The following is a 15,589-nucleotide window of genomic DNA, read 5'->3' on the forward strand; positions in this document are numbered from 1 at the left end:
CAAGAACTCCTTTCTTCTGATTAGTCCCATTGTTCAAAGGATTCCTTTCAGAAGTGTACATGAATTGGTTATTTGCAACCATTTCAATTAGTTCTTGAGCTTCTGTAGGCGTCTTCTTCAGATGAAGAGATCCTCCAGCAGAGCTATCCAAAGACATCTTGGATAGTTCAGAGAGACCATCATAGAAAATACCTATGATGCTCCATTCAGAAAGCATGTCAGAAGGACATTTTCTGATCAATTGTTTGTATCTTTCCCAAGCTTCATAGAGGGATTCACCTTCCTTCTGTCTGAAGGTTTGGACTTCCACTCTGAGCTTACTCAATTTTTGAGGTGGAAAGAACTTTGCCAAGAAGGCATTGACTAGCTTTTCCCAAGAGTTCAGGCTGTCTTTAGGTTGTAAGTCCAACCATATTCTAGCTCTGTCTCTTACAGCAAAAGGGAATAGCATAAGTCTGTAGACCTCAGGGTCAACCCCATTAGTCTTGACAGTGTCACAGATTTGCAAGAATTCAGCTAAGAACTGATGAGGATCTTCCAATGGAAGTCCATGGAACTTGCAATTCTGATGCATTAGAGAAACTAATTGAGGCTTAAGCTCAAAGTTGTTTGCTCCAATGGCAGGGATAGAGATGCTTCTCCCATAGAAGTCGGGAGTAGGTGCAGTAAAGTCACCCAGCACCTTCCTTGCATTGTTTGCATTGTTGTTGTTTTCGGCTGCCATGGGTTCTTCTTTTTTGAAGGTTTCTGTCAGGTCCTCTATAGAGAGTTGTGCCTTAGCTTCTCTTAGCTTTCGCTTCAAGGTCCTTTCAGGTTCAGGGTCAGCTTCAACAAGAATGCCTTTGTCTTTGTTCCTGCTCATATGAAAGAGAAGAGAACAAGAAAATATGGAATCCTCTATGTCACAGTATAGAGATTCCTTGAGGTGTCAGAGAAAAAGAAAAATAGAAGGAAGAGGTAGAAGAATTCGAACTTAGTGAGATAGAGTTCGAATTGTGCATTGAGGAGGAGTGGTACTCCATAAATAGAAGGATGAGAAGAGAGGAAGAAATTTTCGAAAATTAAGTGAAAGATTTTGAAAAAATTTTGAAAAACTTTAATTGATTTTTGAAAACCAAGAGTGGGAAAGAAATCAAGTAATTTTTGAAAAAGAATTTGAAATTAGAATTTAAAAAGATATGATTGAAAACTATTTTGAAAAAGATGTGATTAAAAAGATATGATTGAAAATAATTTAAAAAGATTTGATTTTAAAAATTAATGACTTGCCTAACAAGAAAAGATATGATTCAAACATTAAACCTTTCTCAACAGAAAAGGCAACATACTTGAATTGTTCAATCAAATCATTAATTGTTAGCAAGTATCTTTGAAAAGGGAAAGAAATTGATTTTGAAAAAGATTTGATTGAAAAGATTTGATTTGAAAAAGATTTGATTTTGAAAAACTTTGAAAACTTGAAAAAAATTGATTCGAAAACAAAATCCTCCCTCTTGTGCCATCCTGGCGTTAAACGCCCAGAATGGTGCACATTCTGGCATTTAACGCCCAATGCACTACCTTTTTGGGCGTTAAACGCCCAACCAGGCACCCTGGCTGGCGTTTAAACGCTAGTCTGTCCTTCTTCACTGGGCGTTTTGAGCGCCCAGCTTTTTCTGTGTAATTCCTCTGCTGCATGTTCTGAATCTTCAGTTCCCTGTACTATTGACTTGAAAATAGAACCAAGATCAAATAAACCATGCATGCAAGACACCAAACTTAAAATAAGACACTATACTCAACAAGAAACATAAAATCTTTTTGGTTTTCTTTTTTTGTGCTTTTTTCGAAAATTATATGAAAATAGAAAATAAAGGTTTCAGAATTCTTAATTTGAATTCCAGGAATCATTGCAATGCTAGTCTAAGACTCCGGTCCAGGAATTAGACATGGCTTCACAGCCAGCCAAGCTTTCAAAGAAAGCTTCGGTCCAAAACATGGCCAATGGCCAGCCAAGCCTTAGCAGATCATTGCTCCAACAGCAAGATTGATAAAGATCAACAAGCTCTTGTGATGATGAGTTGAAACCTCGGTCCAATAAGATTAGACATGGCTTCTCAGCCAGCCAGATTTCAACAGATCATCATCAAACTCTAGAATTCATTTTTAAAGAAATTCTGAAAAAAAATTACCTAATCTAAGTAACAAGATGAACCGTCAGTTGTCCATACACGAAACAATCCCCGGCAACGGCGCCAAAAACTTGGTGGGCGAAATCGTGATCACTACAACTTCGCACAACTAACCAGCAAGTGCACTGGGTCGTCCAAGTAATAAACCTTACGCGAGTAAGGGTCGATCCCACGGAGATTGTTGGTATGAAGCAAGCTATGGTCACCTTGTAAATCTTAGTAAGGCAGACTCAAATGGGTATAGATGATGAATAAAACATAAAGATAAAGATAGAGATACTTATGTATTCCATTGGTGAGAATTTCAGATAAGCGAATGGAGATGCTCTGTCCCTTCCGTCTCTCTGCTTTCCTACTGTCTTCATCCAATCCTTCTTACTCCTTTCCATGGCAAGCTTATGCAAGGGTTTCACCGTTGTCAGTGGCTACCTCCCATCCTCTCAGTGGAAATGTTCAATGCACCCTGTCACGGCACAGCTATCCATCTGTCGGTTCTCAATCAGGCCGGAATAGAATCCAGTGATTTTTTTGCGTCTGTCACTAACGCCCCGCCCTCAGGAGTTTGAAGCACGTCACAGTCATTCAATCATTGAATCCTACTCAGAATACCACAGACAAGGTTAGACCTTCCGGATTCCCTTAAATGCCGCCATCAGTTCTAGCCTATACCACGAAGACTCTGATCTCACGGAATGGCTGGCTCGGTTGTCAGGCGAGCGCTCGGTTGTCAGGCGAGCGCTCGGTTGTCAGGCGATCAACCATGCATCGTGTATCAGGAATCCAAGAGATATTCACCCAATCTAAGGTAGAACGGAGGTGGTTGTCAGTCACACGTTCATAGGTGAGAATGATGATGAGTGTCACGGATCATCACATTCATCAAGTTGAAGAACAAGTGATATCTTGGAACAAGAACAAGCGGAATTGAATAGAAGAACAATAGTAATTACATTAATACTCGAGGTACAGCAGAGCTCCACACCTTAATCTATGGTGTGTAGAGACTCCACCGTTGAAAATACATAAGAACAAGGTCTAGGCATGGCCGTGAGGCCAGCCCCCAAATGATCTAAGAACTAGATGTCCAAAGATCCAAAGATACAATAGCAAAAGGTCCTATTTATAGGGAACTAGTAGCTTAAGAAAAAGATGAGTAAATGACATAAAAATCCACTTCCGGGCCCACTTGGTGTGTGCTTGGGCTGAGCATTGAAGCATTTTCGTGTAGAGACTTCTCTTGGAGTTAAACGCCAGCTTTTGTGCCAGTTTGGGCGTTTAACTCCCACTTAGGTGCCAGTTCCGGCGTTTAACGCTGGGAATTCTGAAGGTGACTTTGAACGCCGGTTTGGGCCATCAAATCTTGAGCAAAGTATGGACTATCATATATTGCTGGAAAGCCCAGGATGTCTACGTTTCAACGCCGTTGAGAGCGCGCCAATTGGGCTTCTGTAGCTCCAGAAAATCCACTTCGAGTGCAGGGAGGTCAGAATCCAACAGCATCTGCAGTCCTTTTCAGTCTCTAAATCAGATTTTTGCTCGGGTCCCTCAATTTCAGCCAGAAAATACCTGAAATCACAGAAAAACACACAAACTCATAGTAAAGTCCAGAAAAGTGAATTTTAACTAAAAACTAATAAAAATATACTAAAAACTCAACCAAATATACTAAAAACATACTAAAAACAATGCCAAAAAGCGTACAAATTATCCGCTCATCAATGATCCGTGACACTCATCATCATCCGTCCCTATGAACGCGTGCCTTACAACCACTTCCGTTCTACAAGCAAAAGCTAGAATGTGTATCTCTTGGATTCCTGATGCACGACGCATGGTTGCCCTCGCCTGACAACCGAGCCTTCCATTCCATGAGGTCAGAGTCTTTGTGGTATAAGCTAGAATTGATGGCGGCATTCATGAGAATCCGGAAAGTCTAAACCTTGTCTGTGGTATTCCGAGTAGGATTCCGGGATTGAATGACTGTGACAAGCTTCAAACTCGAGATTGTTGGGCGTGATGACAAATGCAAAAGAATCAAGGGATTCTATTCCGACATGATCGAGAACCGACAGATGATTAGCCGTGTCGTGACAGAGCATTATGACCTTTTTCACTGAGATGATGGGATGTAGCCATTGACAACGGTGATGCCCTACATACAGCTTGCCATGGAAAGGAGTAAGAAGGATTGGATGAAGGTAGTAGGAAAGTAGAGATTTAGAAAGAGCACAACATCTTCATACGCCTATCTGAAATTCCCATCGATGATCTACATAAGTATTTCTATCTTTATTTCCTGTTTATTTATTATTATTATTCGAAAACTCCATAACCATTTATTATCCGCCTGACTGAGATTTATAAGATGACTATAGCTTGCTTCATACCAACAATCTCCGTGGGATCGACCCTTACTCACGTAAGGTTTATTACTTGGACGACCCAGTGCACTTGCTGGTTAGTTGTGTGAAGTTGTGAAGAAAGTGCTGAGTTATAAACGTGCATACCAAGTTGAATGCCATTATTAGAGATCACAATTTTGTGCACCAAGTTTTTGGCGCCGTTGCCGGGGATTGTTTGAGTTTGGACAACTATCGGTTCATCTTGTTGCTCAGATTAGGTAATTTTCTTTTTATTTTCTTTTCAAAATTTTAAAAAAAAAATAGATATTTTTCAAAATATTTTTCAAAATGTTCTCACCTGTTTTCGAAAATTTTTCAAAATTTTTAAGAATGAATTCTAGAGATTCATGAAGCATGTTGAAATCTGGTTGGCTGTAAAGCCATGTCTAATTCTTTTGGACTGAGGCTTCCAAACCATCAGCATAGAGGCAAGTTAATTGAAATATCAGCTGTTGTGTGCCTGATTTATATCCTAAAGCTGGCTGGCTATTAAGCCATGTCCAACCCTTGGATTGGAGCTTTAGGCCAACATTGAAAGATTCCTGGAATTCTTATTAAAAATTTTGAATTTCTTATTTTCTTTTTCCTATATGTTTTTCGAAAAAATAAAAGAAAATACAAAAAAATAATAAACTCATAAAATCAAAAAAATATTTTGTGTTTCTTGTTTGAGTCTTGAGTTAATTTATAAGTTTGGTGTCAATTGCATGTTCATCTTGTTCTTGCAATTTTCGAAAATTCATGCATTCATAGTGTTCTTCATGATCTTCAAGTTGTTCTTGGTAAGTCTTCTTGTTTGATCTTGATGTTTTCTTGTTTTGTGTCTTTTATTGTTTTTCATGTGCATCGTTGCATTCATATTGTCTAAGCATTAAAGATTTCTAAGTTTGGTGTCTTGCATGTTTTCTTTGCATAAATTTTTTTTCAAAAATATGTTCTTGATGTTTATCATAATCTTCAAAGTGTTCTTGGTATTGTGAGTCATTTTTGTTGTTTTTCTCTCTCATCATTAAACATTCAAAAAAATCAAAAAAATATCTTTCCCTTATTTCTCTCAAAATTTCGAAAATTTAAGTTGACTTAGTAAAAAATTTTTAAAATTAGTTAGTTCTTATAAGTCAAGTCAAATTTTCAATTTTAAAAATATTATCTTTTCAAAATCTTTTTCAAAAATCAAATCTCTTTTACTTTTATCTTATGATTTTCGAAAATTTAAAACTATTTTTCAAAATCTTTTTCTTATTTTATTTCAAATTTTCGAAACTTAACTAACAAGTAATGTGATTGATTCAAAAATTTAAAGTTTATTACTTTATTGTTAAGAAAGGTTCAATCTTTAAATTCTAGAATCATATCTTTTAGTTTCTTGTTAGTCAAGTAATTAATTTTAATTTTAAAAATTAAATCTTTTCCAACCATATATTTTTAATCAAATCTTTTTATCATATCTTTTTAAATTTTATCTTTTTCAAAAATTTGATTTCAAAATATCTTCGTATCTTCTTATCCTTTCAAATTTGATTTTCAAATCTTTTTCAAACTAACCAATTAACTGTTGTTTATTTTTTATCTTTTTCAAAACCACCTAACAACTTTTCTCTCTCCAATTTTTGAAAATACCTCCCTCTTTTTCAAAAATTCTTTTTAATTAATTAATTGTTTCAAATTTTAATTTTAAATTTTATTCTCCTTTAATTTTCAAAAATCACTAACTATTTTTTCAAAATTTATTTTCGAAAATTTATCCCTCTCTCATCTTATTCTATTTATTTATTCATTTACTAACTCTTCTCTTCATCTCCAATCTCTGCCCCTATCCTCACCTATATGTTTGGATTATTCATTCTTCTTCACTCTTATTCCCTTTCTTCTTCTACTAACATAAAGAAATCTCTATACTGTGACATAGAGGATTCCTTTTCCTTTTCTGTTCTCTTCTTTCCCATATGAGCAGGAATAAGGAAAAAGGCATTCTTGTTGAAGCTGATTCTGAACCTAAAAGGACTATGAAGAGGAAACTAAGAGAAGCTAAATTACAACAATCCAGAGACAACCTTACTGAAATTTTCGAACAAGAAAAGGATATGGCAGCCGAACCCAACAACAATAATGCAAGGAGGATGCTTGGTGATTATACTACACCTACTTCCAAGTTTGATGGAAGAAGCATCTCAATTCCTGCCATTGGAGCAAACAATTTTGAGCTGAAACCTCAACTAGTTGCTCTAATGCAACAAAATTGCAAGTTTCATGGACTTCCATCAGAAGATCCCTACCAGTTATTAACTGAGTTCTTGCAGATCTGTGAGACTGTTAAGACTAATGGAGTAGATCCTGAAGTCTACAGGCTCATGCTTTTCCCTTTTGCTGTAAGAGACAGAGCTAGAACATGGTTGGACTCACAACCTAAGGATAGCCTGGACTCTTGGGATAAGCTGGTCACGGCCTTCTTGGTTAAGTTCTTTCCTACTTAAAAGCTGAGTAAGCTTAGAGTGGATGTTCAGACCTTCAAGCAAAAAGATGGTGAATCCCTCTATGAAGCTTGGGAAAGATACAAGCAGATGACCAAAAAGTGTCCTTCTGACATGTTTTCAGAATGGACCATGATAGATATATTCTATTATGGTCTGTCTGAGTTCTCTAAGATGTCACTGGACTACTCTGCAGGTGGATCCATTCACCTAAAGAAAATGCCTGCAGAAGCTCAGGAACTTATTCAAATGTTGCAAATAACCAATTCATGTACACTTCTGAGAGGAATTCCGTGAATAATGGGACGCCTCAGAGGAAGGGAGTTCTTGAAATTGATGCTCTGAATGCCATGTTGGCTCAGAACAAAATATTGACTCAGCAAGCCAACATGATTTCTCAAGGTCTGAATGGATGGCAAAATGCATCCAACAATACTAAAGAGGCATCTTCTGAAGAAGAAGCTTATGATCCTGAAAACCCTGCAATGGCAGAGGTAAATTACATGGGTGAACCTTATAGAAACACCTATAATTCTTCATGGAGAAATCATCCAAATTTCTCATGGAAGGATCAACAAAAGCCTCAACAAGGCTTTAATAATGGTGGAAGAAACAGGTTTAGCAATGGCAAGCCTTTTCCATCATCTTCTCAGCAACAGACAGAGAATTCTGAGTAGAGTACCTCTAACTTGGCAAATATAGTCTCTGATCTGTCTAAGGCCACTTTAAGCTTCATGAGTGAAACAAGGTCCTCCATTAGAAATTTGGAGGCACAAGTGAGCCAGCTGAGTAAGAAAGTCACTTAAACTCCTCCTAGTACTCTCCCAAGCAATACTGAAGAGAATCCAAAAAGAGAGTGCAAGGCCATTGATATAATCAATATGGCCGAACCTAGAGAGAAAGGGGAGGACGTGAATCCCAATGAGGAAGACCTCATGGGACGTCTCCCAACCAAGAAAGAGTTCCCTATTGAGGATCCAAAGGAATCTGAGGCTCATATAGAGACCATAGAGATTCCATTAAACCTCTTTCTACCATTCATGAGCTTTGAAGACTATTCTTCCTCTGAAGAGGATGAAGATATAACTGGAGAGCAAGTTGCTCAATATCTAGAAGCTATCATGAAGCTGAATGCCAAGTTATTTGGTAATGAGACTTGGGAAGGTGAACCTCCCTTGCTCATTAATGAACTAGATACCTGGGTTTAGCAAATTTTACCTCAAAAGAGACAAGATCCTGGCAAATTCGTAATACCCTGCACCATAGGCACCATGACCTTTGAAAAAGCACTGTGTGACCTAGGGTCAGGTATAAATCTTATGCCACTCTCTGTAATGGAGAAGCTGGGGATCATTGAGGTATAGCCTGCCATATTCTCATTACAAATGGCAGACAAGTCAGTAAGACAAGCTTATGGATTGGTAGAGGACGTGATAGTAAAGGTTAAAGGCCTTTACATCCCTGCTGATTTCATAATCTTAGACACTAGGAAGGAGGGGGATGAATGCATCATCCTTGGAAGACCTTTCCTAGCCACAGCGGGAGTTGTGATAAATGTTAACAGAAGAGAATTAGTCCTTCAATTGAATGGGGACTACCTTGTGTTTAAGACTCAAGGGTGTTCTTCTGTATACATGGAGAGGAAGCATGAAAAGCTTCTCTCAGTACAGAGTCAAACAAAGCCCCCACAATTAAGCTCTAAGTTTGGTGTTGGGAGGCCACAGCCAAACTCTAAGTTTGGTGTTGAATCCCACATCCAAACTCTAAGTTTGGTGTTGGGAGTCTACAACATTGACCTGATTACCTGTGTGGCTCCATGAGAGCCCACTGTCAAGCTATTGACATTAAAGAAGCACTTATTGGGAGGCAACCCAATTTTTATTTATCTAATTTTATTTTTCTTTTATTGTTCTTTAATGTTTTATTAGGTTCATGATCATGTGGAGTCACAAAAAAAATACTAAAATTAAAAACAAAATCAAAAACAGTAGAAGAAAAATCACACCCTGGAGGAAGGACTTACTGTCGTTCAAACGCCAGTAAGGAGTATCTGGCTGGCATTCAACGCCAGAACAGAGCATGGATCTGGCGTTGAACGCCAGAAACAAGCAACATCCTGGCGTTTAAACGCCAGGAATATACCCTTAGGAGAGCTGGCGCTGAACGCCAGAAACAAGCATGGAACTGGCGTTCAACGCCAGAAACATGCTGCAATTGGGCGTTGAACGCCCAAAATAAGCATCACTTCGGCGTTTAAACGCCAGAATTGTATGCAAAGGCGTTTTACATGCCTAATTGGTGCAGTGATGTAAATCCTTGACACCTCAAGATCTGTGGACCCCACAGAATCCCCACCTACCTCAACTCACCTTCTCTCCTCTTCTTTGCATTCATCCTCTCTTCCCCATAAACACTCTTCCCTAAAAACCCTTCACCAATCACCTCAATCTCTCTTCCAATTACTCCCCTTCACCACTCACATCCATCCATTCTTTCCCATAAACCCCACCTACCTTCAAAATTCAAAATTTATTTCCCACCCAAACCCACCCTAAATAGCCGAACCTACCCCCTCTCCCCTCACTATATAAACCCCTCCATCCTTCTTCATTTTCATATAACACAACCCCCTCTTCTACACCTTGGCTGAATACACCTTCCCCCCTCTCCTCCATGTTTTCTCTTCCTCTTCTTCTTTTCTTTCTTCTTTTGTTCGAGGGCGAGCAATATTCTAAGTTTGGTGTGGTAAAAGCATAGCTTTTTGTTTTTCCATAACCACCTATGGCACCTAAGACCGGAGAAACCTCTAGGAAAGGGAAAGGGAAGACGAAAGCTTCCACCTCCGAGTCATGGGAGATGGAGAGATTCATCTCTAAAGCCCATCAAGACCACTTCTATGATGTTGTGGCCAAGAAGAAGGTGATCCCTGAGGTCCCTTTCAAGCTCAAGAAAAATGAGTATCCAGAGATCCGACATGAGATCCAAAGAAGAAGTTGGGAAGTTCTGACCAACCCCATTTAACAAGTCGGAATCTTAATGGTTCAAGAGTTCTATGCCAATGCATGGATCACTAGGAACCATGATCAAAGTATGAACCCGAATCCAAATAACTATCTTTCAATGGTTCGGGGGAAATACTTAGATTTTAGTCGGAAAAATGTGAGGTTGGCATTCAACTTGCCCATGATGCAAGGAGATGCATGCCCCTACACAAGAAGGGTCAACTTTGATCAAAGGTTAGACCAAGTCCTTATGGACATATGTGTTGAAGGAGCTCAATAGAAAAGAGACTCCAAAGGCAAGCCGGTTCAATTAAGAAGACTGGACCTCAAGCCTGTGGCTAGAGGATGGTTGGAGTTTATCCAATGCTCCATCATCCCCACTAGCAACCGATCTAAAGTTATTGTAGATCGGGCCATCATGACTCATATCATCATGATTGGAGTGGAAGTAGAAGTTCATGAAGTCATCTCCCTTGAATTCTACAAAATAGCCGAAAAGTCCTCCACCATGGCAAGGCTAGCTTTTTCTCATCGTATTTGCCATCTATGTTACTGATGAGCGGATAATTTGTACGCTTTTTGGCATTGTTTTTAGTATGTTTTTAGTATCTTTTAGTTGGTTTTTAGTATATTTTTATTAGTTTTTAGTTAAAATTCACTTTTCTGGACTTCACTATGAGTTTGTGTGTTTTTCTATGATTTCAGGTATTTTCTGGCTGAAATTGAGGGATCTGAGCAAAAATCTGATGCAGAGACTCAAAAGGACTGCATATGCTGTTGGATTCTGACCTCCCTGCACTCAAAGTGGATTTTCTGGAGCTACAGAAGCCCAATTGGCGCGCTCTCAACGGCGTTGGAAAGTAGACATCCTGGGCTTTCCAGCAATATATGATAGTCCATACTTTGCCCAAGATTTGATGGCCCAAACCGGCGTTCAAAGTCACCTACAGAAATTCCAGCGTTAAACGCCGGAACTGGCACCTAAATGGGAGTTAAACGCCCAAACTAGCACCAAAGCTGGCGTTTAACTCCAAGAGGAGTCTCTACACGAAAATGCTTCATTTGTTCAGCCCAAGCACACACCAAGTGGGCCCGGAAGTGGATTTTTATGTCATTTACTCATCTATGTACTAGTTCTCTATATATAGGACCTTTTACTATTGTATTTTTCATCTTTGGATTATTTTAGATCCTTTGATCATCGGGAGATCTTTGAATCTTTTGATCATTGGGAGGCTGGCCTCACGGCCATGCCTAGACCTTGTTCTTATGTATTTTCAACGGTGGAGTTTCTACACACCATAGATTAAGGTGTGGAGCTCTGCTGTACCTCGAGTATTAATGCAATTACTATTGTTCTTCTATTCAATTCCGCTTGTTCTTGTTCCAAGATATCACCTGTTCTTCAACTTGATGAATGTGATGATCCGTGACACTCATCATCATTCTCACTTATGAACAAAGTGACTGACAACCACTCTTGTTCTACAAGCATACGAGGCTTAGTGAATATCTCTTGGATTCCTGATACACGATGCATGGTTGATCGTCTGACAACCGAGTGCTCGCCTGACAAACGAGCCAGCCATTCCGTGAGATCAGAGTCTTCGTGGTATAGGCGAGAACTGATGGCAGCATTCAAGAGAATCCGGAAGGTCTAACCTTGTCTGTGGTATTCTGAGTAGGATTCAATGATTGAATGACTGTGACGTGCTTCAAACTCCTAGCAGGCGGGGCGTTAGTGACAGACGCAAAAGAATCGATGGATTTTATTCCGGCCTGACTGAGAACCGACAGCTGATTACCCATGCTGTGACAGAGCATAGGCAACGTTTTCACTGAGAGGATGGGAGGTAGCCACTGACAACGGTGAAACCCTACATGAGCTTGCCATGGAAAGGAGTAAGAAGGATTGGATGAAGACTGTAGGAAAGCAGAGAGACGGAAGGGAAGGCATCTTCATACGCTTATCTGAAGCTCTCACCAATGATATACATAAGTATCTCTATCTTTATCTTTATGCTTTATTCGTTTATCACTATACCCATTTGAGTCTGCCTGACTGAGATTTACAAGGTGACCATAGCTTGCTTCATACCAACAATCTCCGTGGGATCGACCCTTACTCGCGTAAGGTTTATTACTTGGACGACCCAGTGCACTTGCTGGTTAGTTGTGCGAAGTTGTGTTTATGCCATGGTATTGAGCACCAAGTCTTTGGAGCCATTACTAGGGATTATTTGAGTTGTAGTGATCACAATTTCGTGCACCAAGTTTTTGGCGCCGTTGCCGGGGATTGTTCTTGTGTATGGACAACTGACGGTTCATCTTGTTGCTTAGATTAGGTATTTTTTTTTCTTCTTCAGAGTTCTTAAGAATGAATTCTAGTGTTTCATGGTGATCTGTTGAAATCTGGCTGGCTGTGAAGCCATGTCTAATCTTATTGGACCGAGGTTTCAACTAATCATCACAATAGCTTGTTGATCTCTATCAATCTTGCTACTGGAGCGATGATCTGCTAAGGCTTGGCTGGCCATTGGCCATGTCTAGTGTTTTGGACCGAAGCTTTCTTTGAAAGCTTGGCTGGCTGTGAAGCCATGTCTAATTCCTGGACCGGAGTCTTAGACTAGCATTGCAATGATTCCTGGAAATTCAAATTGAGAATTCTGAAACCTTTATTTTCTATTTCCAAATAATTTTCGAAAAAAGCACAAAAAAATTTTTAAAATCATAAAAACCAAAAATACTTTATGTTTCTTGCTTGAGTCTAGTGTCTAATCTTAAGTTTGGTGTCTTGCATTCCTTGTTTATTTGATCTTGGTTCTATTTTCAAGTCAATAGTACAGGGAACTGAAGATTCAGAACATGCAGCAGAGGAATTACACAGAAAAAGCTGGGCGTTCAAAACGCCCAGTGAAGAAGGACAGACTGGCGTTTAAACGCCAGCCAGGGGGAAGATTTTGTTTTCAAATCAAATTTTTTTTTCAAGTTTTCAAAGTTTTTCAAAATCAAATCTTTTTCAAATCATATCTTTTCAATCAAATGTTTTCAAAATCAATTTCTTTCCTTTTTCAAAGATACTTACTAACAATTAATGATTTGATTGAACATCTCAAGTGTATTGCCTTTTCTGTTGAGAAAGGTTTAATGTTTGAATCATATCTTTTCTTGTTAGGCAAGTCATTAATTTTTAAAATCAAATCTTTTTAAATTGTTTTCAAAATCATATCTTTTCAATCATATCTTTTTAAAACCATAACTTTTCATTCATATCTTTTTAATCACATCTTTTTCAAAATAGTTTTCAAATCATATCTTTTTGATTTCTAATTTCAAAATCTTTTTCAAAAATCACTTGATTTCTTTCCCACTCTTATTTTCGAAAATCAAGTAGTGTTTTTTAAAAATGTTTTCAAAATTTTTTACTTAATTTTCGAATATTACTTCCCTTCTTCTCACATCCTTCTATTTACGGACTAACACTATTCCTTAATGCAAAATTCGAACTCTATCTTCTTTGATAAATTCGAATTTTCTACTTCTGTCTTCTACTTTTCTTTTCCTCTGACACCTCAAGGAATCTCTATACTGTGACATAGAGGATTCCACATTTTCTTGTTCTCTTCTCTTTCATATGAGCAGGAGCAGAGACAAAGGCATTCTTGTTGAAGCTGACCCTGAACCTGAAAGGACCTTGAAGCGAAAGCTGAGAGAAGCTAAGGCACAACTCTCTGTTGAGGACCAGACCAAATTCTTCAAGGAAGAAGAACCTATGGCAGCCGAAAACAACAACAATGCCAACAATGCAAGGAAGGTGCTGGGTGACTTTACTGCACCTACTCCCGACTTCTATGGGAGAAGCATCTCTATCCCTGCCATTGGAGCAAACAACTTTGAGCTTAAGCCTCAGTTAGTTTCTCTAATGCAACAGAATTGCAAGTTCCATGGACTTCCATTGGAAGATCCTCATCAGTTTTTAGCTGAGTTCTTGCAAATCTGTGACACAGTCAAGACTAATGGGGTTGACCCTGAGGTCTACAGACTGATGCTATTCCCTTTTGCTGTAAGAGACAGAGCTAGAATATGGTTGGACTCTCAACCTAAAGAAAGCCTGGACTCTTGGGAAAAGCTAGTCAATGCCTTCTTGGCAAAGTTCTTTCCACCTCAAAAATTGAGTAAGCTTAGAGTGGAAGTCCAAACCTTCAGACAGAAGGATGGTGAATCCCTCTATGAAGCTTGGGAAAGATACAAACAATTGATCAGAAAATGTCCATCTGACATGCTTTCTGAATGGAGCATCATAGGTATTTTCTATGATGGTCTCTCTGAACTATCCAAAATATCTTTGGATAGCTCTGCTGGAGGATCTCTTCATCTGAAGAAGACGCCTACAGAGGCTCAAGAGCTCATTGAAATGGTTGCAAATAACCAATTCATGTACACTTCTGAAAGAAATCCCGTGAACAATGGGACAAGTCAGAAGAAAGGAGTTCTTGAGATTGATGCTCTGAATGCCATTTTGGCTCAGAACAAGATATTGACTCAACAAGTCAATTTGATTTCTCAAAGTCTGTCTGGAATGCAAAATGCACCAAGCAGTACTAAGGATGCTTCATCTGAAGAAGAAGCTTATGATCCTGAGAACCCTTCAATGGAAGAGGTGAATTACCTAGGAGAACCCTATGGAAACACCTATAATTCTTCATGGAGAAATCACCCAAATTTCTCATGGAAGAATCAAGAGAGACCTCAACAAGGTTTCAACAATAATGGTGGAAGAAACAGGTTTAGCAATGGCAAGCCTTTTCCATCATCTTCTCAGCAACAGACAGAGAGCTCTAAGCAGAACACCTCTGACTTAGCAACCATGGTCTCTGATCTAATCAAAACCACTCAAAGTTTCATGACTGAAACAAGATCCTCCATTAGGAATTTGGAGGCACAAGTGGGACAGCTGAGCAAGAAAATTACTGAACTCCCTCCAAGTACTCTTCCAAGCAATACAGAAGAAAATCCAAAAGGAGAGTGTAAAGCCATAAACATGGCCGAATCTGGAGAGGAAAGAGAGGAAGTGGACGCCACTGAGGAAGGCCTCAATGGGCGTGCACTAGCCTCCACAGAGTTCCCTAATGAGGAACCATGGGAATCTGAGGCTCAAAATAAGACCATAGAGATTCCATTGGACTTACTTCTGCCTTTCATGAGCTCTGATGTGTATTCTTCCTCTGAAGAGGATGAGTATGTCACTGAAGAGCAAGTTGTTAAATACCTTGAAGCAATCATGAAGCTAAATGACAAGTTATTTGGAAATGAGACTTGGGAGGATGAACCTCCTTTGCTCACCAAAGAACTGGATGACTTGTCTAGGCAGAAATTACCTCAAAAGAGACAAGATCCTGGGAAGTTTTCAGTACCTTGTACCATAGGCACCATGACCTTCAAGAAGGCGCTGTGTGACTTAGGGTCAAGTGTAAACCTCATGCCTCTCTTTGTAATGGAGAAGCTAGGGATCTTTGAGATACAAGCTGCAAGAATCTCACTAG

General features: G+C 39.1%; 3 non-coding genes across 3 annotated transcripts; 1 reads left to right on the forward strand and 2 right to left on the reverse strand.

The window, feature by feature from the left end:
• Positions 1–215: 215 nt before the first annotated feature.
• On the forward strand, positions 216–319 carry LOC130958862 (small nucleolar RNA R71). The gene has a single exon (XR_009077964.1). It is a non-coding gene; the product is annotated as a small nucleolar RNA R71 (small nucleolar RNA).
• A 6,737-nt stretch (positions 320–7,056) lies between these two features.
• LOC130959211 (small nucleolar RNA R71) lies at positions 7,057–7,160 on the reverse strand. The gene has a single exon (XR_009078306.1). It is a non-coding gene; the product is annotated as a small nucleolar RNA R71 (small nucleolar RNA).
• A 7,063-nt stretch (positions 7,161–14,223) lies between these two features.
• Positions 14,224–14,327, reverse strand: LOC130959616 (small nucleolar RNA R71). Its single transcript, XR_009078688.1, has one exon. It is a non-coding gene; the product is annotated as a small nucleolar RNA R71 (small nucleolar RNA).
• Between the last annotated feature and the right edge of the window lie 1,262 nt (positions 14,328–15,589).

The sequence above is a fragment of the Arachis stenosperma genome, chromosome 10 (genome assembly GCF_014773155.1).
Source record: "Arachis stenosperma cultivar V10309 chromosome 10, arast.V10309.gnm1.PFL2, whole genome shotgun sequence".
NCBI classification, from domain to species: domain Eukaryota; kingdom Viridiplantae; phylum Streptophyta; class Magnoliopsida; order Fabales; family Fabaceae; genus Arachis; species Arachis stenosperma.